General features: G+C 44.7%; 1 long non-coding RNA gene and 1 pseudogene across 2 annotated transcripts in view; one reads left to right on the forward strand and one right to left on the reverse strand.

Moving 5' to 3' along the window:
* Positions 1 to 26,495, reverse strand: part of LOC147105109 (pepsin A-like) — an 84,514-nt pseudogene that overhangs the window by 49,751 nt on the left and 8,268 nt on the right. The window contains exon 5 of the transcript XR_015081680.1: positions 25,244 to 25,443. The product of XR_015081680.1 is annotated as a pepsin A-like (transcript). The remainder of the gene's footprint in view (positions 1 to 25,243; positions 25,444 to 26,495) is intronic.
* LOC147105112 (uncharacterized) overlaps positions 9,868 to 26,495 on the forward strand; it is an 81,782-nt gene continuing 65,154 nt past the window's right edge. Inside the window, exons 1-2 of the long non-coding RNA XR_015081681.1 lie at positions 9,868 to 9,951; positions 16,821 to 16,908. This is a non-coding gene — a long non-coding RNA (uncharacterized LOC147105112). The remainder of the gene's footprint in view (positions 9,952 to 16,820; positions 16,909 to 26,495) is intronic.

Consider the following 26,495-nt stretch of genomic DNA (forward strand, 5'->3'; position numbering starts at 1 on the left):
ACTTAATGCTATTTTGAGGCTACCTTGCAATTTTACGTGCTCCTCTGTGGGTTACCCGCTGCTTGGGGAACACGCCAGCTCACCCTGGTGTGAGTTGAGTCTGCTTTGATGTATCTGATGAGTGGACAGTTGAGGAAGGAATCGGATTCAGCCGAGAGAGTTCTCTTCCCCTTTCCTCCCACGCTCCATGAATTGTATCCCTGCAAGGAGTCAGGACTGGAGGGAGGGTGAAAATTTAACTTGTTACTGATAATGGATTAGCCTCGCCTCCTTCTGGTATACCCTTGTCTTCCACATTACAACGCTACAGAAGCACTTCATCAGCTGTGAAGTACCATGGGAGGTCCTGAGCTTGTGAAATGTGCTATATAAGTGTAAGCGCTTCTTTCAGTCACCAATAAGACAGAAGGAGCACTGCTAAACCCTGGCATCAGAAACAGCTAAGTGGGCCCTGAATGAAAGCCAAATACATACAGAGCAGTGGGTCTGCCAAGCGAGGGGGCGAGGGAGATTCCCTACAAGTACCATTGAGTTAAGTGCTCACTTTTTAATCTCATTCTTTAACTGTGTTTAAAGAAAACATTAAAACAGTTTATTTTAGTCCATTTCTTTATTCTATATGCCATTGTTGAAGGCCAATAAAGTATGATACAGCATTGCTCTTACAACATTTAATCGTTATATTTCATACATTTCCATACAGCATATAAACAAAGTATGAAATGGTGCTAGTTTGAACATAACATTTGCAGTACAGTATAATACAATGCTTTTATAAACATAACCCGATTTCCATAAAACAGAAACATCCAACTTAATTGTTCATCCCTCATGGGGATCTTTTATTAGTGTAGTCACTTTAATAAAGTCATAAATATTCAGGATCAGACTACAATTACTTTGACTGAAATTACAATACAATTATTCTGCTTAAGTGTACCTACAGTTTACCTAAGGAAAACTAGGCCATTAATTGCATTTAACCCTTCCTTATCCACAAGGGTACAAACGGCACTTTTTTTGTGAGTGATGAAGATGTTGCTGATTAACAAGAGTTGAGGCTTGATTTAAACTGGACTTTACCTTTATTAAATAGAGTGAATAATACCTTTAAGATACAGCATCAATCACTTTAGCATGAGCAGTTTTCACAATGCTGCTATAGTGCAGAGGTTACCAGTATTTTAGATAAAAGATGTGCAAAATCTACAGAAAAAAATACAACTTGACTGAATTATAAATGGTTGCAATTCAACTGAAATTACCCGACTTAAATACTTTCATTAAAGACCCAGTACTTTTGTAAAACATACATGTTCAGTGTGTATTGGTCATCAGTGCTGAAGAATGAAACCACTTTCCACTTTTGCCTCCACGACAATACTAACGATTCAAGGCCAAGCACCTACTTTCATGAAGATTTTGGCCCCTACGGCAGATATGTAACTAGAAGGAAAGGGAGAAAAGTGTAGCCGAACACAACAGCATTTAAAATTCTTGGTTCCATCTAAACATCTTACTAGCATAGTGATAAGGCACTTGCTTCTCACCTCTCCATTTTACAGATTAAGTCAGGCAAAGCCTTACATTCCAAACATACTTGTAATATTTGAATCTTGGCATTGGTAGCATCCCACCTTCTAATATACCCGCCCCACCCCAACACAAAAAAAACCCAAAACACTCATTAAACTATTTAGAAAACAGAGACCTGCTACCAGCCAATCCATATAACTTAGGCACTTGAGCTGTAAAAGAATCTTCAGTGCTAATCTGTAAACATAACTTTAATCAGCTGTCCCAGTGACTGATCAGAGGTGAGTTTTCTTTTTTTTTTAAATGGGGTGAGGGGGAGGAAGTGGCCTTCTAAAGGGTTTAATAGAGAGAACTTTATCAATTTAAATTGAAAATGCTTAGCACGTAGTACCTCACCCAGAGAACTCACAGGACACATCATGGCCAGTGTTTTAAGGCTAAAGTTGCACATATGAAGCTATAATTAATGTAGAGCTTTTACCCACCCTGCCCCCAACCCGCTAACCCAGCGGCACTGAGGCCAACTGTACCAACCCTACCGCTAACCCTGGCTGGAATCAGCTAACAGACCTCAGATTTGAACCAAGGTGATCAGTGGTCTGTACGTACCAGCTACTCTCTGCATAAACTCACTGATGGTGTGGAGATGCCGGAGTTGGACTGGGGTGGACAAATGTAAAAAGTCACACAACACCAGGTTATAGTCCAACAGCTTTATTTGAAATCACAAGATTTCGGAGCGCTGCTCCTTCTTCAGGTGAAGTGGAGAAATGCATAAAGACACAGCTTATATAGTCAGAGAATCATGTAGAAACTTGATGTCTGTGTCGATATGTGCGATCTTCTTGGAGATCCTCTCCACTTTGAGCCGGCAGTTTGTGGTGTCGATAGTAGCGATGGTGTGGAGATGCCGGAGTTGGACTGGGGTGGACAAATGTAAAAAGTCACACAACACCAGGTTATAGTCCAACAGCTTTATTTGAAATCACAAGCTTGTGATTTCAAATAAAGCTGTTGGACTATAACCTGGTGTTGTGTGACTTTTTACATAAACTCACTGAGGTACTGGAGGAGCTAAGTGTGTACGCTCTGTTTTCTCCACCCCCACCCCCACCATTTTGAAGTTATATTATTATTTCCATACATTTTCTCGCACAATTGGCAATTTAACTGTTAAACCAGTAAACTGGCAACGTGTGAGCGAAGCACTGAAGTGATTCCCACTCTGACTATCCTCATCCTGCTTAGGAAAACCCCCTGGTGCCTCATTAAATTTACTCGCACAGCCAGCCAGGTTTAGGGATGAAAGAGTGCGGTGTGGAAATTCCACTTTCAGCCCAAATCTCAGTCACCTTCTGCTGTTTCTACAATGTGCACACTGTAGTGTATGTAACCTGTACCACCTTAAGAGGATACCTTAAGGTGATGGACTACTTTCTGATGGCTCCTGTACATTGTAGTACCGGTGGTGACCACACCGGTATATAAACCCTGTGGAGCAAAGTGTATTTCAGTTCAGCCCTGACCCTCAGTTACTAAAGACCTGTTTAAGTATTCTGTAGTCTGTGTCCAGTTATTCAGCATAACTACATTTGAAAGCACAGACCCAACAGTGGCGACGAGTCTGATCGTACCTAGCGGCAGTTTTGCATCCAAGGAAGCTTCGTCCTCAGAACGGGCGTCGAAAAGGGGCATCCGCCCTCAACATCCTGCTGAGCACTGCATCGCACGGGAGGCCATCGGGAACCCGGGTTGGTTTGCTGGCCACGAAGTCCATCATCAGCAACAGGCAGTGATCATCCCTTCTACGACAGCGGCGGGTAAGCCCGATCGAGCGGCACGGAGGGGAAGTCGGCCGAGTTGTCAGTGGGAGAAGGGGAGGGAAAACGAAGAAAAGGGCGGAGAACACGACCGCAGCCGGTGTCAGGGGCCGGACTGCAATTGGGGCAGAGACGCGCAGCAGCCAGAAAAGCGTTGATGTCCACGAGGACCGCGGGAGCGGCGGGGAATAAGAGCAGCAGCATCGGGGGAAATAAAGGACTGCTGGGAGGCGAGAACGGCAACAGCGCGGTAATCACCATTTTTAGTCAGCGGGGGAAGAAGACAAGCGTGGGAAAAGCCGCCAAGCGCGGGAAGCCGCCATTTTGAAAAATAAAATAAAATAAAGGAAATTCAACAAGGATGCCAAAAACGGGTAACATCACTGCTTTTGATAGCGATGTGGAAGATTGGGCCACTTATGTGGAACGCGTTGAAGTTTACTGTACAGCGAATGAGGTACACGTGGATAAGAAAGCACTAACCCTATTAAACTCGATGGGTGCGAAGACGTACGGGTTATTAAGGCACCTTGTAACACCAGATAAACCGGTAGGAAAGAGTTTCGCGGATATTGTTACTATCCTGCAAGAGCATTTAAACCCCACGCCGCTGCTGATAGCGGAACGATTTAAATTTTACAAAAGAATTCAACTTAAAGAGGAAAGCAACGCTGAATTCTTAATCGAACTGCGCAAGTTATCAAAGTACTGTCAGTTCGGTACAGGACTAGCAGACGCTCTGAGAGATAAGTTTGTGTGTGGGCTACTAAGGGAAGGAACCCAGAAGCGACTGCTAGAGGAAAAGGATCTTACGCTGGACAAAGCTTTCAGCATTGCAGCATCGCACGAGGCAGCAGCACGAGGCACTGCAGAAATGCAGCAAAGGCCATTGGAATTCAGCACCAATGAAATGGCATTGGGCGCAGTAAAGTGCTATCGTTGCGGAAGGACAACGCATGACCAGAACCAGTGCTGGTTCAAAGATAAAGAATGCAGGCAATGTGGCAAACTTGGTCACATAGCGAGAGTATGCCGGTCAGGAAAGAAGACCAGCAGCAAAAAGTCGCCGCAGGAGAAGTACAAAAAAGTACACAGGGTGACAGAGAACAGTTCGGATGAACAGAAGACGGATTCAGACTCCAGCAGTAAGGAACTGGGTTGTCTAAAAATACATAATGTGGGTAACACAGCAGACCACCAAACTATCTGGGTCATGCTTCGGATAGCAGGAGTCCAAGTGAAGATGGAATTGGACACTGGATCAGCATTGACGGTCATGAATAAGCAAGATTACAAAAGGTTATTCTCACACATTCCCCTGAGGGATACGGAGATTGTATTGAAAACATACACGGGGCAAAGAGTATACCCCATCGGAAAGATAAAGGTAAAGGTGGTCTACAATGGTAAAGAAAGTCAGGAAATGGACTTGTATGTGTTACCTGAGGGAGGTCCGCCACTACTGGGACGGGAATGGATCCGGAGAATAAATGTGGACTGGCATTCCTTACAAGCACTAACTGTAGATTCCTGTAAAGAGGACGACGTCAAACCTAAACGACTGTCCAAAATATTGGACGATGCTAAGGAGGTGTTCCAACAGGGACTGGGAACACTGAAAGGAATTACGGCAAACATCAAGGTTGAAGAACATGCAAACCCAACATTTTTCAAAGCCAGACCGGTACCTTATGCGATACGACCTGCTGTGGAAGCAGAGCTGGAAGGGCTAGAACGTTCAGGAGTACTGTCAAAGCTGGACTGGAGCGAATGGGCCACACCCATTGTTCCCGTTGAGCAACAAGCCGGGGGAACCTGGGAAGGTTCGCATCTGTGGCGATTTCAAGATCACTGTTAATCCGGTTCTTCACACGGTGCAATATCCACTTCCGCGGATTGAGGATATCTTCGCTTCGCTGTCTGGCGGGAAACACTTCACCAAGATAGACCTGGCGCAGGCGTACCTACAGATGGAAGTTGATGAAGCGTCACGCCAGTATCTCACGATCAACACACATAAGGGCTTATATCGGTATAATAGACTGGTTTTTGGAGTGGCATCGGCTCCAGCGATTTGGCAAAGGGCCATGGAGCAGGTATTGCAGGGAATTCCAGGCACTCAATGCTACCTGGACGACATTCTGATTACAGGAGATGATGATAAGGAACACATCGCGAATTTGGAGCAGGTGCTCACCAGATTGAAAGAATATGGACACAGAGTTAATCGCCAGAAATGTGAGTTCTTTCAGAAGCGAATCTCGTACTGCGGCCACGTCATTGACCAGGAGGGGCTTCATAAGTCACCTGACAGGATTGAAGCTGTTGTGAAAGCTCCCGCTCCGGAAAATGTATCCCAGTTGAGGTCGTTCCTTGGGTTGATTAACTATTACCACAAGTTTCTTCCAAATTTATCCACGGTGTTACACCCGCTGAACGCTCTTTTGCAAATGGGAGTACCATGGAAGTGGAGCGAGGACTGTAAGCGGGCTTTTCAAAAAAGCAAGGCACTGATCACCTCTAAGGAAGTGTTGGCTCACTTTAACCCAACGCTGCCTATTCGCTTAGCTTGTGATGCTTCTCCATATGGTATCGGGGCAGTGCTCTCACATAAGTTGCCAAATGGCTTGGAAAGGCCAGTCGCGTTCGCATCCAGATCATTGACCTCCGCAGAGCGCAACTATGCTCAGATAGATAGGGAGGCTCTCAGCCTTGTGTGGGGAGTTAAGAATTTTAACCATTACCTGCAAGGCCAAAAGTTTACGCTGCTGACAGATCACCAGCCGTTGGTTTCCATTTTTAACCCTAAGAAGGGTGCTCCGGTTATGACGGCGCAGAGGCTTCAGAGATGGTCCCTTTTTCTAGGGGCACATCAATATGATATCGAATTCAAAGGTACAAAGCAACATGGTAATGCTGATGGGCTGTCGCGCCTGCCACTACCTACAGCGGAAGAGGCACCGGCAGTTGACCCTGTCGAGATATTTCACTCGACCATCATCGAATGCTTACCAGTCACCAATGCGAGTATTGAGAGAGACCCGAAACGACCCAACACTGTCTCGGGTCTACGATTTGACAGTGAAGGGATGGCCAGCACATGGTGAACCACTGTTACCTGCATTCTCAGCCAGACGAGAACAGCTGTCCGTCTGTCAAGGAACATTGGTGTATGCAACAAGGGTGATTATTCCTCCTAAATTAAGAGAGAGAGTTCTGAAGGAACTGCATGAAGGTCATCTGGGGGGAGTCAAGATGAAAAGCCTTGCTAGGGCTTATGTGTGGTGGCCAGGTATCGACAAACAAATAGAGGATCTGACTAAAAGCTGCTCAGGGTGCCAAAAAGTTCAAAACGCACCTCCAATTGCACCGCTGCATCCGTGGGAATGGCCTTCAACCCCATGGCAACGTGTGCATATCGACTTTGCAGGTCCATTCATGGATTCCATGTTTTTGATAGCGGTAGACGCACATTCTAAATGGCCAGAAGTGATTAAGATGTCGACCACTACCTCTGAAAAGACGATCGCAGTTCTAAGAACCATATTTGCAAGGGATGGGTTGCCGGAACAAATATGTTCAGACAACGGACCACAGTTCGTGTCAGAAGAATTCCAGAAATTCATGAAAAAGAATGGGGTGAAACACTATACATCTGCCCCATATCATCCGGCTACCAATGGGTTGGCCGAGAGATTTGTACAAACGTTCAAAAAGACGATAAAGGCCATGAGCGAAGACCATATTCCACTACAACACAAGGTGGACAATTTCCTGATGGCATATCGAAACGCCACGCATGCAGTGACAAATCAAAGCCCTGCCATAATGTTCTATAACAGGAGGTTGCGGTCCCGGTTGGATTTGTTAAAACCCAATGTGCGTAGGGAAGTCGAAAACAAGCAATTCCAGCACGTAAATAACAAGGCCACTCGGAGTTTCGAAATAGGACAACCAGTGTTGGCCAGGGACTATAGGAATGATAAATGGCAATCCGGAACAATTCGTGCCCGACAAGGACCCTTGATGTACACGGTAGACGTTGGTGAGAACGTAATACGACGTCATGCTGACCAACTTGTGGAATCGAGAACAAGGGTCGACCCCATGTCTACGGCAGAGACACCAGTTGAAGAAGTTATTGAGCCTGTAGCATCTACCTCAGACTCGAATGTACATGATGATGTTCAATCCATAGGAGATCAAATGGATGAGTCACCCCAGCAACGAGAACCAGAGACCCCTGAAAGGCGTTATCCGGCCCGGATCAGGAGGCCTCCTCAGAGACTGAATCTTTGAACAGTTTTGTGTGAAAGTTGTATATATGTTATCCATGTTATGTTTAAATTGGGGTGTACACTGTTAAGCTAAAAGGAGAGGAATTGTAGTGTATGTAACCTGTACCACCTTAAGAGGATACCTTAAGGTGATGGACTACTTTCTGATGGCTCCTGTACATTGTAGTACCGGTGGTGACCACACCGGTATATAAACCCTGTGGAGCAAAGTGTATCCCAGTTCAGCCCTGACCCTCAGTTACTAAAGACCTGTTTAAGTATTCTATAGTCTGTGTCCAGTTATTCAGCATAACTACATTTGAAAGCACAGACCCAACACACACTACTTCCTGTACAAGATAAAGGCACAATTTACAAGTAAAAATATGACAATTGGACAACAGAAAACAGCTCAGTAATATTGCACTGTCAATTCCTCCTGATAAGTGGAACCTTTTTACTATAGAAGTATATTAATTAAACAGAAGAATAAACTGAAGTGCAGACCCATCAGTGTCACATCACCATGGTAACTGTAAATTTGAGGGGGGGGGTTGCAGCGATGTTAAAAGGAATTGAACAAAGCCTTTTGTATTAGAATAATGAACATAATTAGCTCCAGTAATGCCAGATGAATTAATGACATTTTGCAGTATCACAATAGCCAGCATCTCAGAGATTTTTAAAACAAAGTTAAGGGGGGTTAAATTCGGTTGATTTGCGCCTCCCATCAGCGCCCTCAGAGAGGTGCAAAGCAACTAGCGCCCGGGCGCAGCACCGCCAACACCTCCCACGAAATTCAGTGGGAGGTTAGCGGTGGCACTAACCGTTAGCGCCACGCTGCCAGCGATGACGTCATTGCCGTGCGCAGTGCCCCGCTCGCACCCCGGCCGCAATCGTCGGTAGCGCCCCCTGACTTACCGCTGGACGCTATGTCTGACAGGGTCAGGGGGGCCAACCTGCAGCCGGGGCAGCACTACTTAAAGGCAAGGTGCCGGGCAACCATTTTTGTTGCTGGCCACCTGCCAGCACCTGCCCCCGTTGCCGTCTCCGGCCTCCTGACCAGCCCCCCCGCGGAGTGCCGGCTGCGCTCCGTGAGCCCGGCACTTCTCTTGAGTGCCGGGCTCTTTTGCCGGCACTCCCGATCCCTGGTGGCCCAGCTGGGCCCCGGGTCGCGTAGTGTAGCACTGCGATAATCCCTCACAGCGCCCCAAGGAGGAGGCGGGATGCTTCCAGTAGCGCCCTGCTTCCCTCTTGGGGCGTTACGAATTAATTTTGGCCGCAGGGCTGCTAATTTTTCGGGGCATTAGCGCCCCAAAGTGGGTGCGACTCAATTTTTCCCCTAAGCATCTGAATTGCCTTTTTTATTTTAAAAAATGAACATCTTTAGGAGATGCCCTTCAGATCCGGATAATTTTCTTTTTTTTTATATAGACATTCCACACCCCGCCAACTTGCTCCCAACAAACTCAAAACATGGATAATACACTGCAGCTTTGAAAATCATATCGGGAAAGTCAGACAAAAGCACAAATGTCAGGTAATGTGATCATTTCCAGCAAGTTATTACAGTATTTGCATACCCACAGCCCTCAGCAGAAATGCTAATGGACAAACACTTTTGTATTCACATTAGGCCGTATTTTCCGATGCCTACGGGTGGGTACGCACTGTGTACACACCCATAGGGACATCGGAAATGCCAGTTTCAGGCATGCCAAGCGCCTGTGCTGAAAACCAGCATTTCCGATCTGTCAATAATGCTCTTGACAGATCGAACACCTGCCCTGGAGAAGGGCCTCTGCGGGTGGATAGTTCCGCATTCTGTAGAACCTCCGCCGGCAGAAAACCCTTAGAAATCTTACGCTGCGTAAAAGCGTAAGGCCTGCTTTTACCAGCATAAGAGTTGAAAAAAGTTTTTTTTTTAATTTCACTCATTTATCATTTAAAAATACTTTACAAAAAGGTAAGTTTATTTTTAGCCCCGTAAAAAACTTTAATAATTTTTTGCAAAAAATTACATTTTTGCTTTAAATATTTAATTTATTGTAATTTCAACTCATTTTAAAAATGTGATGCTTTTTAAAAAATTTATTTAATGTTTTACTGTGTTTTTGGGGTGATCTCCATTCATATATTTGACAGGTCTATCTATCAAATGTATGAAGGGAGAATCCCTTCCCCTGTTGGTTCCTCATGGCCCACGTGATCCCAGGGACGCTTGTGAACCGCATGAGCCTCTGGGATACGTGGGCCCTGCGCATTTTGAGTTTGGAGAGGCCCAGGAACGTAATTATACGCAGCTCGGGAGTCCTCAGGTAAGTCCGTAGAGTTTTTCCAGATCGGAGGCCTCCGCACGCAGGAAGCCTCCGATCGGAAAATATAGCCCATTGTCGCATTAAATGGTGAAGTAGAAGTTGAAAAGGGAATTATGGTGTTTTTGTTTAAGTACAGCCCAAGTACAAGATACAAATAAGTAATTATCTTTAAAGTTCCAACAATCGGAAGGAGCGAGCAAGTCTCAGTGTAAACAAAGGCACCAGACAGACTGGATTTTGTTAAACACTATCATCTTATGTCAGGCATGGAGGGTTGGCACTTTTTTTGGCACATTTTATAATGTTTTATAACCCTGAAAATGTCAAGAGCCAATTGCAGAATGAGAAATAACAGAGTTAAGGATGCTTAATATAAATTGCAGAAAGTCAGTTCGATGAATGATCGCTCTTTTGATGGCAAATTAATTCCTACATTCTGCATAAGAGAATCATATATACTTTCAAAATATATGGTGCTCACATCCACAACCCCTTATGTAACAGAGTAACTCAAAAGGACTGAAAATTTTGGGTCTTTTCCTTTCTTATTCACAGTACATAAACTGGAAACTTGGAGAAGAGCTGAAACATACAAGATATACTGAGCGGGATTGACAGGGTAGAAGCGGAGAGGTTGTTTCCCCTGGCTGGAGTCTAGAACTAGGGGTCACAGCCTCAGGATAAGGGGTCAGCCATTTAAGACCGAGATGAGGAGGAATTTCTTCACTCAGAGGGTTGTGAATCTTTGGAATTCTCTACCCCAAAGGGCTGTGAATGCTTAGTTGTTGAGTATATTCAAGGCTGAGATCGACAGATTTTTAGACTCTGTCAGAATCAAGGGATATGGGGAGCGGGCGGGAAAGTGGAGTTGAGGTTGAAGATCAGCCATGATCTTATTGAATGGTGGAACAGCCCCGAGGGGCCGTGTGGCCTATTCCTGCTCCTAATGCTTATGTTCTTATGTGTCAGTACTACTTTTACAGTAAAAATTACTGCAACATAATTATTTGCCCACCTCAAATTTCAACTGTCAGTTTAGATCACTGTCGCTCATCTGAGGAAACAGGTTTAAGCAATTATTTTAACCAGTAGCCTGCATCGTTTTTATTCTAACTTAGTGCTATCTGCAAACCTGGATATACAACTTTCTATTCCTTCATCCAAGGCATTAATAAATATGGTAAAAAGTTGAGGCCTCAGAACAGATCTCTGGCAAACACCCCACTTATCACATCCCACCAATCTGAGTACATCCCCTTTATCCCCACTCTCCATCTCCTCCCTCCCAACCAATGTCGAACCCGAAGTCAAAAAGTTATCTCCAATTGCGTGCTAATTATGATTTAGGAATAGTAGGCCATTCAGTCCCTCAAGCCTGTTCACCATTCAATTAGATAATGGATGATTTATATCTTAATTCCATCCACTCAACTTGGTTCCGTAACCCTCAGTACCCTTGCCAAACCAACATGTATCAATCTCAGTTTTGAACTATTTAACTGACCCCCAGCACCAACAGATTTTGGGGGGGAGAGCGTTTCAGATTTCCACGACCCTTTGTGCGATGAAGGTCTTCCTGACATCACCCCTGAACGGCCTGGCTCTCATTTTAAGGTTCTGCCCCCTTGTTCTGGACTCTCCCACCAGAGGAAGTAGTTTCTCTCTACCGACCCTGTCAAATGCTTTAATCATCTTAAACACCTCGATTGGATTACCCCTTAATCTTCTATATTCAAGGGAATAGAAGCCTAGTCTATGCAACCTGTCCTCATAATCGAACCCTTTTAGCCTGGGTATCATTCTGATGAATTTGCGCTGCACCCCCTCTAAGGCCAATATATCCTTCCTAAGGTGCGGTGCCCAGAACTGAATGCTGTCCTCCAGATGGGGTCTAACTAGAGCTCTGTACACTGTAATATAACATCCGCAGTTTGCTCAGCTCAATCCTACCTTCACGTGACGGTGTATTTTTTTTTTTTTTTTAACTCCCGGAGATTATTTATGGCGGGCCCCCTGAAACCCTCTCGTGGACCCCTGGGGGTGCGGACCCCCGGTTGAGAACCCCTGCATTAGCTTTTTGTGATTTCTGTACTTGGGCCCCGAAATCTCTCTGCTCGCCCACAGTTCCCAGCTTCTCGCCATTTAGAAAATACTCTGATCGATCTTTCTTAGATCCAAAATGGATGGCCTCACACTTTCCCACATTGAACTCCTTCTGCCTCAGTTTTACCCACTCACTTAATCGATCAATGCCCCTTTGCAACTTTCTGCTCCCATCTATACTATTTACTGTGCCCCCTAACTTAGTGTCGTCAGCAAAGTAGCATTTTTGCCATTAATCCCTTAGAATGGCTTCTGGAAGTCTTTATAGATAACATCCATAGTCACTCCCTTATCTACCTTATTAATGACCACCTCAAAAAGTTCAACTAGATTAGTCAGACATTACGTACCCTTAACAAAGCCATGCTGGCTCTCTCTGATCAGCTCATCTGACGATGCTAAATTTACAACTTTATTTTACAATTTTCAAAGTCGTTCCTAATTTTTCCTTATGATGACCTCCAATTGTTTGTTATCCCCAACATGGATGCCTGATACGGAGCCCTTTCTACTGTTTTCAACATAGCCCTACCCTCTCTTCAAATTGATTACCCACCTCTCCCGCCAATCAACCCAAAACTATGTGATTTACTTTTTCCCACAGATCTGAATGTCTCATTTACTCGGTCAGTCATAGCCCAGAGGATCAATGTGGGTTCAGGAGGAATAAATCTGATAATGTTTTATTATTACTCTACGTCTATATTTCAGAAGGGTATTGGATATATACTTGAAAAGGAAACATTTGCAGGGCTATGGGGAAAAGGCAGGGGAGTGGGACTAATTGGAGAGCTCTTTCAAAGAGCCGGCACAGGCACGATGTAGGAACGGCCTCCTTCTGTGCTGTCTCTCTAATCCTGACTTGAGGAAAGCAAAATGCTGCAGAGGCTGGCAATTTGGACCGCCAATGGTAGAGCGATTAAAATCGGGGATGCGCAAGAGGCCAGAATTGGAGGAACGCAGAGATCGCGGAGGGTTGTAGGGCTGGAGGAGGTTACAGAGAGGCCACAGTGGTGAGGCCATGGAGGGGCTTGAAAACAAGGATGAGAATTTTAAAATCGAGGCATTGCCGGATTGAGAACCAATGTAGGTCACAAGAAGTAAAAGAAAACCACTTGGGTGTAACATGAAAAAACATACTTTAACGTCAGAGAATGATTGGAATATAAAATCTGTCGGTTTACAGTGAATATAGGTGCTTGTCTATCACTGACAAATCCTTGAACGCACATCAACAAGACAAGAATCAGACAAACCAGGGTTAGTATTTTGCAATGCTTTGATAGTATTTATTGTTTACTCACAAGAACATATGGTAGCATTCAGGGGAAAATCAAATAAAGAATGAAATATTTCAGTGAAGAGGTGTGGCAGAAACTGGGTAAAATCGAGGCCAACCCAGGTAATATTAGCAGAAAGCCCCATTTACCACAATCGACACTAAAGTGAAATAACAACAGAAAATGCTGGAAATACTCAGCAGGCCAGGCAGCATCCGTGGAGAGAGAAACCGAGTCAACGTTTCAGGTCTGGGACCCTTCATCAGTGGATTGGCTGTAATCAGTCTATTAAGGAAGATCATTTATGTCAAGACAGGGCATCACTTGGAGAAGGTGCAGCTTTACTTCGAGAGATAGTGAAGTAAGTTAGAAGGTTCACAGCTTAGGCAGCTTTAGCGAATCCCATTCTATTATTCCCTCTATCGTAAATAGAATAGAACTCTCTCAGGAAGACGTCACCCAAGATCCAGAATGGTCCATCGCGGGTAGGTGCCGGCAGGTAGATTGACTGAATCGCAGCGAAACAAAAGCCATTACTCTGCAAAATATGAGATAATGACACTCCGTTAGACTCATGAGCATAAACCCTCAAAGATTCAGCACAAGTTTAATTACTTCATCTATTAGACTAAAAACCTGCGGAAATACTTTCAGTTTACACTTTTCTAGCCTCATAATAGGGCCGACATCAGAAAGATTACTTTTTAAGGGTTAAGACCTAAAGACAATAATTGGTTAAAGAGACTAATGTTAATGTCCACATTTATGTTTTTTTTTTTTACTTTATTTTATATGGCGGTCAGGTATCTCTGACAGTCAGGATTTTGACTCCCATTGGAATAGCTCAAGTTGAGTCTCCATATCTTCAGCCATTTGAAAATGGGAATTTGAGAATTCCTCCACCAGTATGTAGAATGTGTGAGGTGGCAGTGGACTCCACTGGAGAAAGGGAAGGGAAGGGGAAAATATCTCCCAGTGGATCTATATTCTGCCCCACACAATTGGCCTCCTGTTAGATGATAATAGCTTCATTAAAAGTGGTCATAGAGAAATTTATAACACAACCCCTCACTGAAAGGTGACATTATGAAGAGAGAGCGAATGGAAGTTAGATTATAAAACCGACATCCTGTTTTGCCCTCCCCTCAAATAATAACATTTTCCTTGTGCAGTGTGCAACAAAAATCATAAAACATCTTCTTTATAAAGGGTTTGTGATTTTATTACAACTAGCGCACAAAGGAAATCTTTGCCTAATATTTCTAAGGTTTCACAGTTAACGAACCAGACAGATTCTCCAGCCAATGTTGCAGCTATTCTGCCTAAACTGAGTCACGTTGCACAATGGTTTAAAAAAAAGACAGTATCTGTCGTACACACCTGTCTGATGTAGGCTGAGGCTGGAATAGTGAGTTCAGCGTCGTTGATGATAAAGGTCAATGAAGGCATGCAGTTGACAATGTACTATTGAATAAAGAAGAAAACATTCAGTAGATCTGCATGTGTAGCTCGAACGGAAGACGCACAGCAAGGAATTGTTGGAGACGTTACTAATTCCACAGATAACCTATTTCACACAGCTTGATTTCCACTGGAGGAGAGAACCACAAGAAGAGATTGAATCGAGGCTTTTATAATCAAGGCCTTTGGTAGAGTGAATTGGAGAAGAGAATTTCCTCCAGCTCGGGAGTCAAAGACAACGGGTCATCAATTTAAAATTCTTACTAAGAGAGTTAGGAGAGGGATTAGGGGAAATTTCTTTATGCAGGGAGTTGTTATAGCTTGGAGTGCTTTGCCACAGAGGCGAGGGCCTTACTCTGTATTTTGTTATATTGAATTAAACAATCACACAAATCACTGAAAGTAGCGACACACGTTAGCAAGGCCATAAAAAAAGGCAAACCAAGCACTCGGGTTTATTTCTTGAGGGATTGAATGTAAAGGTAGAGAAGTTATGCTAGACTTGCATCAAACCTTGGTTAGACCACACTTGGAGTACTGCGTACAATTCTGGTCGCCATATTACAAAAAGGATATCGAGGCACTGGAGAGGGTGCAAAAAAGATTTACAAGGATGATACCAGAAATGCAAGGGTATACAGATCAGGAAAGGATGAACAGGCTGGGTCTCTTTTCTCTTGAAAAGAGAAGGCTGAGGGGTGACCTAATAGAGGGCTTTAAAATTATGAAAGGTTTTGATAGAGTAGATACAGAGAGAGTGTTTCCACTTGTGGGGAAGAGCAAAGCTAGAGGCCATCAATATAAGATAGTCACCAAGAAATCAAATAGGGAATTCAGAAGGAACTTCTTTACCCAGAGAGTGGTGAGAATGTGGAACTCGCTACCACAGGGAGTGGTTGAAGTGAATAGTATAGATGCATTTAAGGGGAGGCTAGATAAGCATATGAGGGAGAAGGGAATAGAGGGTTATGCTGATAGGTTTAGATGAGGAAAGACGGGAGGAGGCTCGAGTGGAGCATAAATGCTGGCATGGACTGGTTGGGCCGAATGGCCTGTTTCTGTGCCGTATATCCTATGTAATCCTATGTAAACTCTCTTCTAAAATGTCCCAGTATCACAGGGCCCTATGAAGGCTAAAATGGCTTTGTAAAGCCAAATGTTGTTCAATGTTTTCTTTCCTAAAGGCCACTTGCAATCACACAGCACAATACTAGTAACATGTTCTGATGAAATTCCTTTGTTTTAAGAAAGATGTCAATCCATTTATTTTAAATGTGTTGACACGTTTATTACGCATATCACACGACGCGGCTTCAGGACATCATTTTGTGCCTTAGGAGCAGCCATGTCAGAGACCTGGGAAAGAGGTACATTTCCTGCCCCTTTGGCTGTGGGACAGTGTTTGGCATCGAGGGACTCAAACAAGTATTATAGTCCAGGATAAAGACATATTCAAAATTGATATTGGGTCCAACCAGCATTTGTAGTCAGTGGCTATCTTCAAAATGATGATCATGTGTAAATCATGGTATAAAGGGCATGATTTGAAATTCTGCCATCTTTTAAGATAATTGGCAAAAGAACCAGGGGGATGACACAAGAATTGATTTTTACACAGCAAGTTGTTATGATCTGGAATGCACTGCCTGAAAGGGTGGTGGATCCAGATTCAATAGAAACTTTCCAAAGGGAATTGGATAAATACTTGAAAAGGAGAAACATTTGCAGGGCTATGGGGAAGGAGCAGTGGAGTGGGACTAATTGGATAGTTCTTTCAAAGAGCCGGCACAGACACAACAGGTCGAATGGCCTCCTTTTGTGCTGTATGATTCTATGATTGATCATGGCAGTTTACCAAACATTGAATATTTCGTCTCACTGTACAAGAACAATTGGTATGGAAAACAGAATTCTAGGAACTATAAGCAGATCTATAGAGTTGAAGCCCAAAGAGTTTCTACTGATACTATGAACCTTTGGTGAACCTACACTTCAATGTATTGTCTCGTTTTGGTAACTGTACAGAAAGACACAAAAGCTATTGCAAAGGGTTTGAAGGTGGACAAAGAGAGTGATACCAGCCCTTCAATCAAAATCCGATGAGGGGAAGGTGGTAAGTGAACTAATTCTGCTTTCACTTAGAAAAGGATTAAGAGAAACAAGATCCAATCTTTTAAAATCATGAAGCGGTGACATGAAGCAATTGGTGCTCAACCAAGAGAGAAACACTCGGCAATCTAAAGCCAGGAACCATGAACTTTAATTACACAAATCAACTAGCACATTGAATGGGAACTCAAATGAAGCAATCAAAGAAGAAATGGACAGATCTGTGCTTCAACAGGGAGCAGAGAGAAACATTCTTGGTAACAAGGCAGAAGGGAAATCAAAATTAATCTTCACAAAGGTTTTCCTCAATCCAGGCTTTTTCTGCTCATTGCATGGGGCGATAATATAATTTTGAAGCCTTTATTTTGCACAAAACCAGCAAAATGAGGCTGTCTAGTGCTGGGACATCGACATTTCATTTTTGCACCAAACACTCCCTTGTCATAGGCAGTACAAGTTAAATGCCCCTACACTGCCCCAACAATGTCTATCAAGCGCAGTCTGAAAAGAGCAGGCATTACTGTACTGGTCGGACAATTTCATTTTCCACACCAGCTATCCTTGTGACCCCTCCAAATAAGAGTACAAATTTTGTGCGAATTAGCTAAGACTTAAATCCATTAATGATTCGATGGAGACAATTACATTAATTTTACTTAGGGTTCTTACAGAAATCAGATAGAGGAGACGGTCATCCACCACGATCAGTTGTATCAAACCCAAGTCCCAGAGCTGAAGGGACGGTCTTGTCAATGGATGTGGTGTATTTGGACTTTCAGAAGGCTTTCGATAAGGTTCCGCATAAGAGATTAGCGTGTAAAGTTAAGGCACATGGGATTGGGGGCAAGGTACTGACTTGGATAGAGAACTGGTTGGCAGACATGAAGCAAAGAGTTGGAATAAACGGGTCTTTTTCCGAGTGGCAGGCAGTGACTAGTGGGGTACCGCAGGGATCGGTCCTAGGACCCCAGCTATTCACAATATATAATGATCTAGACGAGGGAACTAGATGTAATATCTCCAAGTTTGCAGACGACACAAAGCTGGGTGGGCGTGTGTGCTGTGAGAAGGATGTCGAGAAACTCCAGTATGATTTGGACAGGTTGGGTGATTGGGCAGATGCATGGCAGATGCAGTATAATGTGGATAAATGTGAGGTTATCCACTTTGGTGGCAAAAACAGGAAGGCAGAATATTATCTGAACGGCAATAGATTGGGAGAAGGGGAAGTGCAACGAGACCTGGGTGTCCTTGTGCACCAGTCGCTGAAGGTAAGCATGCAGGTGCAGCAGGCGGTGAAGAAGCAAATGGTATGTTGGCCTTCGTAGCGAGAGGGTTCGAGTACAGGAACAAGGATGTCTTGCTGCAGTTGTACAGGGCCTTGGTGAGACCACACCTTGAGTATTGTGTGCAGTTTTGGTCGCCTTATCTGAGGAAGGATGTTCTTGCCATGGAGGGAGTGCAGCGAAGATTCACCAGACTGATACCTGGGATGGCAGGAATGACATATGAGGAGAGATTGGGTCGATTGGGCTTATACTCGCTAGAGTTTAGAAGAATGAGAGGGGATCTCATTGAAACTTATATAATTCTAACAGGACTAGACAGACTAGATGCAGAAAGGATGTTCCCGATGGCGGGGGAGTCCAGAACCAGGGGTCACAGTCTAAGGATAAGGGGTAAGCCATTTAGGACAGAGATGAGGAGGAATTTCTTCACCCAGAGAGTGGTGAACCTGTGCAATTCTCTACTACAGAAGGCAGTTGAGGCCAATTCATTAAATATATTCAAGAAGGAGTTAGATATATTTCTTAAGGTAAAGGGATCAAGAGATATGGGGAGAAGGCAGGGACAGGGTACTGAGTTTGGATGATCAGCCATGATCTCATTGAATGGCAGAGCAGGCTTGAGGGGTCGAATGGCCACCTCCTGCTCCTATCTTCTATCTATGTTTCTATATTTCTATGTCAACTTAGTTCCCAATAACTGTCACTATAGCCCTAATGCTGGTACAGTCGCAGAATCTGTATCAACATAGAAACATAGAAGATAGGAGCAGGAGTAGGCCATTCGGCCCTTCGAGCCTGCTCCGCCATTCAACGAGATCATGGCTGATCATCCAAACCCTAGCACCCGGTCCCTACGCCGACAGCCATCCCACCCAAGCCCTATCCCCGTAACCCCACGTATTTAATCCCCCCTAACACTAAGGGCCAATTTTTATCATGGCCAATCAACCTAACCCGCACATCTTTGGACTGTGGGAGGAAACCGGAGCACCCGGAGAAAACCCACGCAAACACGGGGAGAATGTGCAAACTCCACACAGACAGTCACCTGAGGCCGGATTTGAACCCGGGTCCCTGGCGCTGTGAGGCAACAGTGCTAACCACTATGCCACCGTCATCAGTTAGCACTTGTTGCAAAAGCTTACCTCACCATACTGATCCTGTCTTGTGCCAATGTACTGCATCAGTTCTCCTAACTCCTGATCTGGTACAGTGAGGTACGAAGTCCCAGTGTCAACCATAGCTTGACATCCTCAGGTACAGAAGGTAGGGTTGCCATTGAGAAACACACTGAAAGACAGAATTACATTGATAGTTATTTATCTTCTCTTTTAAATAGTAATTTAGAACCATAATTGCAGTTTCCCTGCATTTTTTTTTTGCTTATGGTTATATCTATTTTTAATTTCCCTACTTTTTCACCTCTTAATTATTAAGAAGTTCTGGTTTTTACAAACATTTTAGATTTCTGAGTTTAGCATTTTGTCTTCGTCTTTCACTTTCAGTATTCTCTACTCATGACCAATTTTCCCTCTAATTTTTTCCCCCTGTGCGGGCCCTTTAAATTTGCGTATCTCTTCCAGCAGCAGCATCTGGTGAGTGGCCTGCGTGGGACCTTACGATTGGCGCGCGGTGATGTGGCCAGTCACCTTAGGGGGAACATTGCTCATGACTCTCATGTTTTTTAAACCTTCCTCCCTTTTAAATTATTCTTTAATTTTTGTTCTGTTAATGTCTGTCTATGTCTTTCTCCTTTTGCTCATTCTAACAAGTGTCTCTTCTAACTTGCTGGAATCTCATTGAGGTCATTACCCACTGTTGGCTGGCAGTATTTTTCACTCCATGGGATAGATGCAGGCAGCAATCAGATCAGATCTGAGGCACTGCCACCTGCACGGCAGGATATGTCCGAGACCACACTCAACACAAGATGTTAAAGACCATCGATGCCAGTAGCATATCCGATATTTACCAACCATTCTGGAATTTATCTGATAATAATATACTGAGTGAAATAGAAATGGTTAATCTTGATCACCATTTCAAATTACCTCCTATTTACAGCACAGAAACAGGCCATTCTGCCCAACAGGTCTACGGTGGTGTTTATGCTCCACACAAGCCTCCTCCCACCCTTCTTCACCTAACCCCATCCACATATCCTTCTATACCTTTCTCCCTCATGAGTTTATCTAGCTTCCCCTTAAATGCATCTATGCAAGTCACCTCAACTACTCCTTGTGGTATCACGTTCCACATTCTAACCAAGCTCTGTGTAAAGAAGTTTTTCCTGAATTCCCTATTGGATATATTAGTGACAAGCTTATATTTATGGCCCCTAGTTCTGGTTTCCCTGCAAGTGGAAACATCTTCTCTATGTCTACCCTATCAAACACTTTCACAATCTTAAAGACTTCTATAAGGTCATCCCTCAGTCTTCTCTTTTCTAGAGAAAAGAGCCCCAGCCCGTTCAATCTTTCCTGATAGGTATAACCTCTCAGTTTGGTATCATCCTAGTAAATCTTTTTTGCACTTTCTCCAGTTAAAACATGACTGCAGCACAAGGGGACACAGGTAGAAACTGATAAAAGGTACAATGTCACAAGGCAGTTCTTCACACTAAAAGTGATTCATACCTCAAATGGTCTCCCAGACAGGATAATGGTGGCAAAAATCTCTGGAGTCATTCAAACAGCAATTAGACACAATGAGGTAGTGATGACAGGTTTCTGTTGAAGGTGAACTGGACGGGCCAAATGGCCTCCTGCCGCAGCACATCTCTTTTTAAGCAAGTTTGAAAGTATCTATACACAGAGCTTTAGGTTTATATTGGCCCAGATATTCCAATTCCTACGGGTGGGTACTCGCTGTGTACCCATCTGTAGGGACATCGGAAATGCCGGTTTCAGGCATGCACAGCGCATGCACTGAAAACCGGCATTTCTGATCTGTCAGGAATGGTCTTGACAGATCCTCAGGCTGTCCTGGAGAAGGGCCTCTGCGGGCGGGTAATTCCGCTTTTTGGAGACCCTCCGCCCACAGAAAAACCTTACAATTCTTACGCCTGGTAAAAAGAGTTGAAAAAAAGTAATAAAAAAAAAAAAATCACTGATTTATCATTTAAAAATATTTTTTAAAAAGGTAAGTTTATTTTTAGCCCTGTAAAAAACTTAATTTTTTCCAAAAAATAAACTTTTTGTTTAATAAATTTATTGTAATTTCAAGTCATTTTAAAAATGTGATTTTTTTAAAATTTATTTAAAGTTTTACTATGTTTTTTCATTGATCTCCATTCATATATTTGACAGGTCTTCCTGTCAAATGTATGAAGGGAGATTCCCTTCTGTGATTGGCTCCCCATGGCCCACGTGATCCCAGGGACGCTGCGAACTACCTGCGCCCCTGGGATACGTGGACCCTGCGCACTTCAAGTTTGGTGAGGCGCAGCAGCGGAAGCGTGCGCGTCCCGGGAGCCCTCAGGTAAGGGCGCAGATTTTTCCAGATCGCAGGCCTCCACCCACGGGAGGCCTGCGATCGGAAAATACGGGCCAATGTGTATGTAACTAGGATTTGTGTTTTGTAGACTTTTACTTTTTTTACTCATTCATGGGATGTGGGCGTCATCAGCAAGCCCAGCATTTATTGCACATCCCTAATTGCCCTCAAGAAGGTGGTGGTGAGCTGCCTTCTTGAATACAACTGAGCGGCTTGCTAGGCTATTTCAGAGGGCAGTTAAGAGTCAACCACATTGCTGTGGGTCCGGCGTCACATATAGGCCAGACCGGGTAATGGCGGCAGATTTCCTTCCCTAAAGGACAATAGTGAACCAGATGTGTTTTTACGACAATCCGGTAATTTCATGGTCAGCATTACTGATAATAATTGTTTTATTCCAGATTTATTTTAATTGAATTTAAATTCCCCAGCTGCCATGGTGGGATTTGAACTCATGTCTGCTCTAATTCATTGTATTTACATAACGTAGTCCTCAAGATGATCTGTGGCCAGTACCAGCCCGCTGGGTAAGCAATCACTCATTATCCATTTTACTGTTCTTCCTTTCTTACTTACCCTTGCATGTAGATAAGCCAGTACATTTCCTGAAGAACAGGGACCCAGGTAATTTCACCAGTATACAGCCTATTGTCAATTCCTCCAAATGTCACTTCACCACCGTCTTGACTATTTGGATCCCTGGAATGAAGAAATATATTCAGCTTTACTAATGTTTCAATTAGTCCTTCAGTAATTAGACATAATTTGGCCTCATCTAGCTTCAAGTTACTGACAGAAACATGAGTCCCACTAACTCCTCCACCTACTGGGATATTCCCGTAACTGGTTTAGGCAAAATATACTGCCTTAGGTTCTGCATCACAGTTAGCATCAAGCAATCTATGACCAATAGTATTTAACTATAAAAGGTTCATCATTATTTTGAATTATAGTATAGGCTCATATTACTCGCACATGACACTGCTCCATACAAACATGAACTATGGGGTAGATTTTCGGCTTGTGTAGGAAATGGTCGGGTTTCCCCGAATGTGGGGTTTCTGACACACATAAAAAAGTGTCAGCCAGCTCCACACAATTTTCCCTCAAGTGGCCAATTAATTCCCAGCATGTGGGAAGCCTTGCTAATTGCCCAATTCGAGTCAGAAATCCCCACAGTATGATGTGGTGCTTTCAAGGTCCATAGCAAGCACTGCATCCTCTGAAGGCTTCCAAACAAACCATACAGGATGGCAGAGGAGCCTGCAGCAGCTGTGGCCAGTGCCAGACCCTGAGCTGCCTCCAAATTCGACGAGGCTTCACTGCAGGCATTATAGGATTTGGTTAGGGCCCACAGGGAGGTCCTCTTCCCTAGGTCAGGGAGGAAGAGGCCTCCCACTGAGACCAATGCTGCATGGATGCTGGTGTCAGCAGATGCCAACTCGCTGGGAGTCACCAGAAGAACCTTGGCTTTACATCTCTAACTCCTTCCTTTACTCCCCAACAGTACCATCCAGAGCCCCCGTCCTCACTGTGGAGGAGGAAGAGGCTGTGCAGCAAGACTCCTCAGAGGAAGTTCCAACCTCTGAGGGTGCAGCGTCAGCAGAAGTAAGCGCACCCAGCACCAGCGCAGACACTCACACCTCGGGGGGACCTTCGGGACATAGAGTAGTGTTGTCACCTGGTGTTTCACAGCTCACAAGTGAGCCCCAGCAGATTCTGGAGACAGGGACAGCAGTGGAGAGTCCTCGTCGGAGGGCGCAGGACTCTGCCAGCTCAGCTCAGCTGCGCTGCATGTCGACCCTCTGCCTCTGGGTCCATCCTCAAGAGAAGAGGTGATGGATCTCCATGCACAGATGCAGGAGTCTCTGGCAGGTTTTGTCTCCAGGGTCGCTGTGAGTGTGGAGTGAATGGAGGAGTCCATAGCGACCATGAGCAGAGCCTTTGTGGAGTCATTGGCGAATGAACGCATCACCATGGAAAGGTTGGCAACCTCCATGGAGGAGATAACTCGCCAGGGTACGGAAAACATGGTGAGTGCTCATAAGAGAATGACATCTCTTGAGGAGCGTTGGCCATCTATTGAACAGAGAAACCAGATCTTCATGGAAGTCCTTCTGAGTAGGACTGCCAGTGCAGAAACGGGTCCCCATGGCCCCCTAAAGCGCAGCAAGGTGCTCTCAAGCCACTTCCAAGCGCTGGCCCCTTCTGGCCTGTGCAGCTTCAGGTGAGTGAGCAGCAGCCTGGTGCTCCTGGTGCTCATCCTGCTGTTCCTAGTTCTGCTGCTGCCGCCTCTGCTGCTGGAGATCCTCTAATGGCAAGAAGGGAAGGAAAAAAAGGCATCCCATGCTTCTCGTAGATGCCTCCGCTGAGGAAGCGCTGAGTGAGGGTGGCGAGAGGGGCTTCCCAGGAGATCGCATTGGAGAAGTGTGTGAGGCTCCAACCTTCCACAGCTGTGCCTAAGCCTTGAAGAAGTAGCCCCAAGCCTGCAACAACAAGGTCCTTCAACATACAAGTGCTGTCCCTTTAAATCGCAGCTTCTCCGATTGACCTGCAGCTGCAAGCCGGCAAGCTTCACGCCAGGTCTCATCAGCGGGGTTCCCCGCGGGTGTGTTTCAGGTGGGAAAAGCCCCAATTTCGCAACAGCCCCAGAAAATCTTCCTCAACAAGGTGATCATTGGTGATTAGTGTCCTGACGACCAGTCCCGCCAGCGGCGGCCGGGACTGAAGCGGGTTGCGCAGAAACGGCGGTCCGAAAGTCGGACGGGGCGGAGAATCAAGCGGGGGGGGGGGGGGGGGACCCCGACCTACTTTTTCTGCGATTTTCGGCCCCCAGCCGCCTGGAAAGCCGCCCGACGGCTGCCAGAAAATTGACCCCTATATCTCAGTAACTGCTGATTATATACTGGTCTTGTACAAAAATGTACTGCAGTGATGTCCAGCTTTCAACACTTGGTTCAGCTTCCGCTGTGGCTCAGTTGGGTAGCACTCTCACCACTGAGTCAGAAGGCTGGGGGTTCAAGTCCCACTCCAGAAAATGATGCACAAAATCTCGGCTGTTACTCCAGTGCAATACTGAGGGAGCGCTGCACTGTTGGAGGTGCCGTCTTTCAGGTGAGATGTTAAACCGAGGCTGCCGTCAGCTCTCTCAGGTGGGCATAAATGATCCCATGGCACTATTTCGAAGAAGAGCTCGGGAGTTCTGCTGGCGGCATGACCAATATTTATCCCTCAATCAACATCATTAAAAAAACAGATTATCTGGTCATTCTCACATTGCTGATTGTGGGGCTTTGCTGTGCACAAATTGGCCGCTGTGTTTCCTGTATTGCAACAGTGACTACACTTCATAAGTAGTTAATTTGCTATTAAAGTGCTTCGGAATATCCTGAGGACATGAAAGTCTTTATTTAATCACCTATTTGAGCACCAGACTCTGGGATTCCCATGGTTTCATAAGAAACTTCTCGCTCTTGCTTTGAACAAATCCCATCAGTTAAATACTGGCAGCCCTTTGGCTCATTTCAATATTTCAGTATGATCCCATACTCTTACCTGCCCAGATATATAGAAAACAGATGCTCTGACACCAGATTGTCGCTCATCATGCTATCAAACACTGTTGTGGCGCCCCCTGCTGAAAGTGATGGGTATGCAAGACCGAGGATTCCGTCAAACTTTGAATAATAAAAGGCCGACCCAGGTTCACTCTCACTGAGGCCAAACTCCTGCTTTGGAATAGATATGCCTGCAACCTTGGGTGGGGAGACAAAAAGAGAACCAGAAAATATTACACTAAGTTTAGAAACAAGACAACATTGAGCTGACAGACGATTCCAATGCCTTGGCCATTGATTGATTAATCCTAACCCAACAACTGTGCTCCAAATACAGATTCTTTCAAAATCAGCAGAAGGCTTCTATTCCTTTAGGTCATTTTGTTCAAATACCAGACTGGGCACAATCCCACCTCAGACTGAGGGAGCTGCCACCAAACCCCTCCTGTGCCATAGTAACGCTACTCTACAACCCACCAACTGGAGCAAGACAGAGGAGGCAGTTCTATGTCGCTGTTTGCCCTTTTTTAGGGCAGTGCCTCACCTTCCTTCAAGCTCCTCTCTGGTTTTGTTTGGGAAGATGGAGCGTGTGGGGAATCTCAGGCCTCAATCTGAGCCCCACAAATGACATTGTAATTGCTCACAAGGCTGGCGACAGAAACAAAGTGTTCTTAGTACAGGTTTCACTTGAGCTCGTGCCTTTTGGAAATCAAGTACGCTAACATTACACTTTGAGTTTACTGCAACAATATATAGAGATTAATGAATATTACAAATGAGTTATTATAAAGGTAGCGATCAGTTCAACTGATGACATCATAAACTTTTGAAGAAACATGCAAGCAGCACGAGATGAGATTCTGGCCTTAAAGTCACTCCCTGGTACCTGCAATTGTTGATAATATGTAGGCTACTCCTCTCATTCGAAATCGCTGAATTAAAATTATCTGATAATCTGATTTTTATTAATAATCACTTTGCCGTGTTATTTCCATGGCTTAATTAAAATTCATGGATCAATTATTAAACTTTTTTTTCATTCATTCACATGATGTGGGCATTGCTCGTAAGGCGAGCATTTATTGCCCATCCCTAATTGCCCTCGAGAAGGTGGTGGTCAGCTGCCTTTTTGACAACTGAGTGGCTTGCTGGGCCATTGCAGAGGGCAGTTAAGAGTCAGCCACATTGCTGTGGGTCTGAAAGTCACATACAGGCCAGACCAGGTAAGGACGGCAGATTTCCTTCCCTAA

The sequence above is a fragment of the Somniosus microcephalus genome, chromosome 18 (assembly GCF_052327205.1).
Source record: "Somniosus microcephalus isolate GS21.2 chromosome 18, FLI_Smic_1.0, whole genome shotgun sequence".
In the NCBI taxonomy this organism is placed as follows: Eukaryota; Metazoa; Chordata; class Chondrichthyes; order Squaliformes; family Somniosidae; genus Somniosus; species Somniosus microcephalus.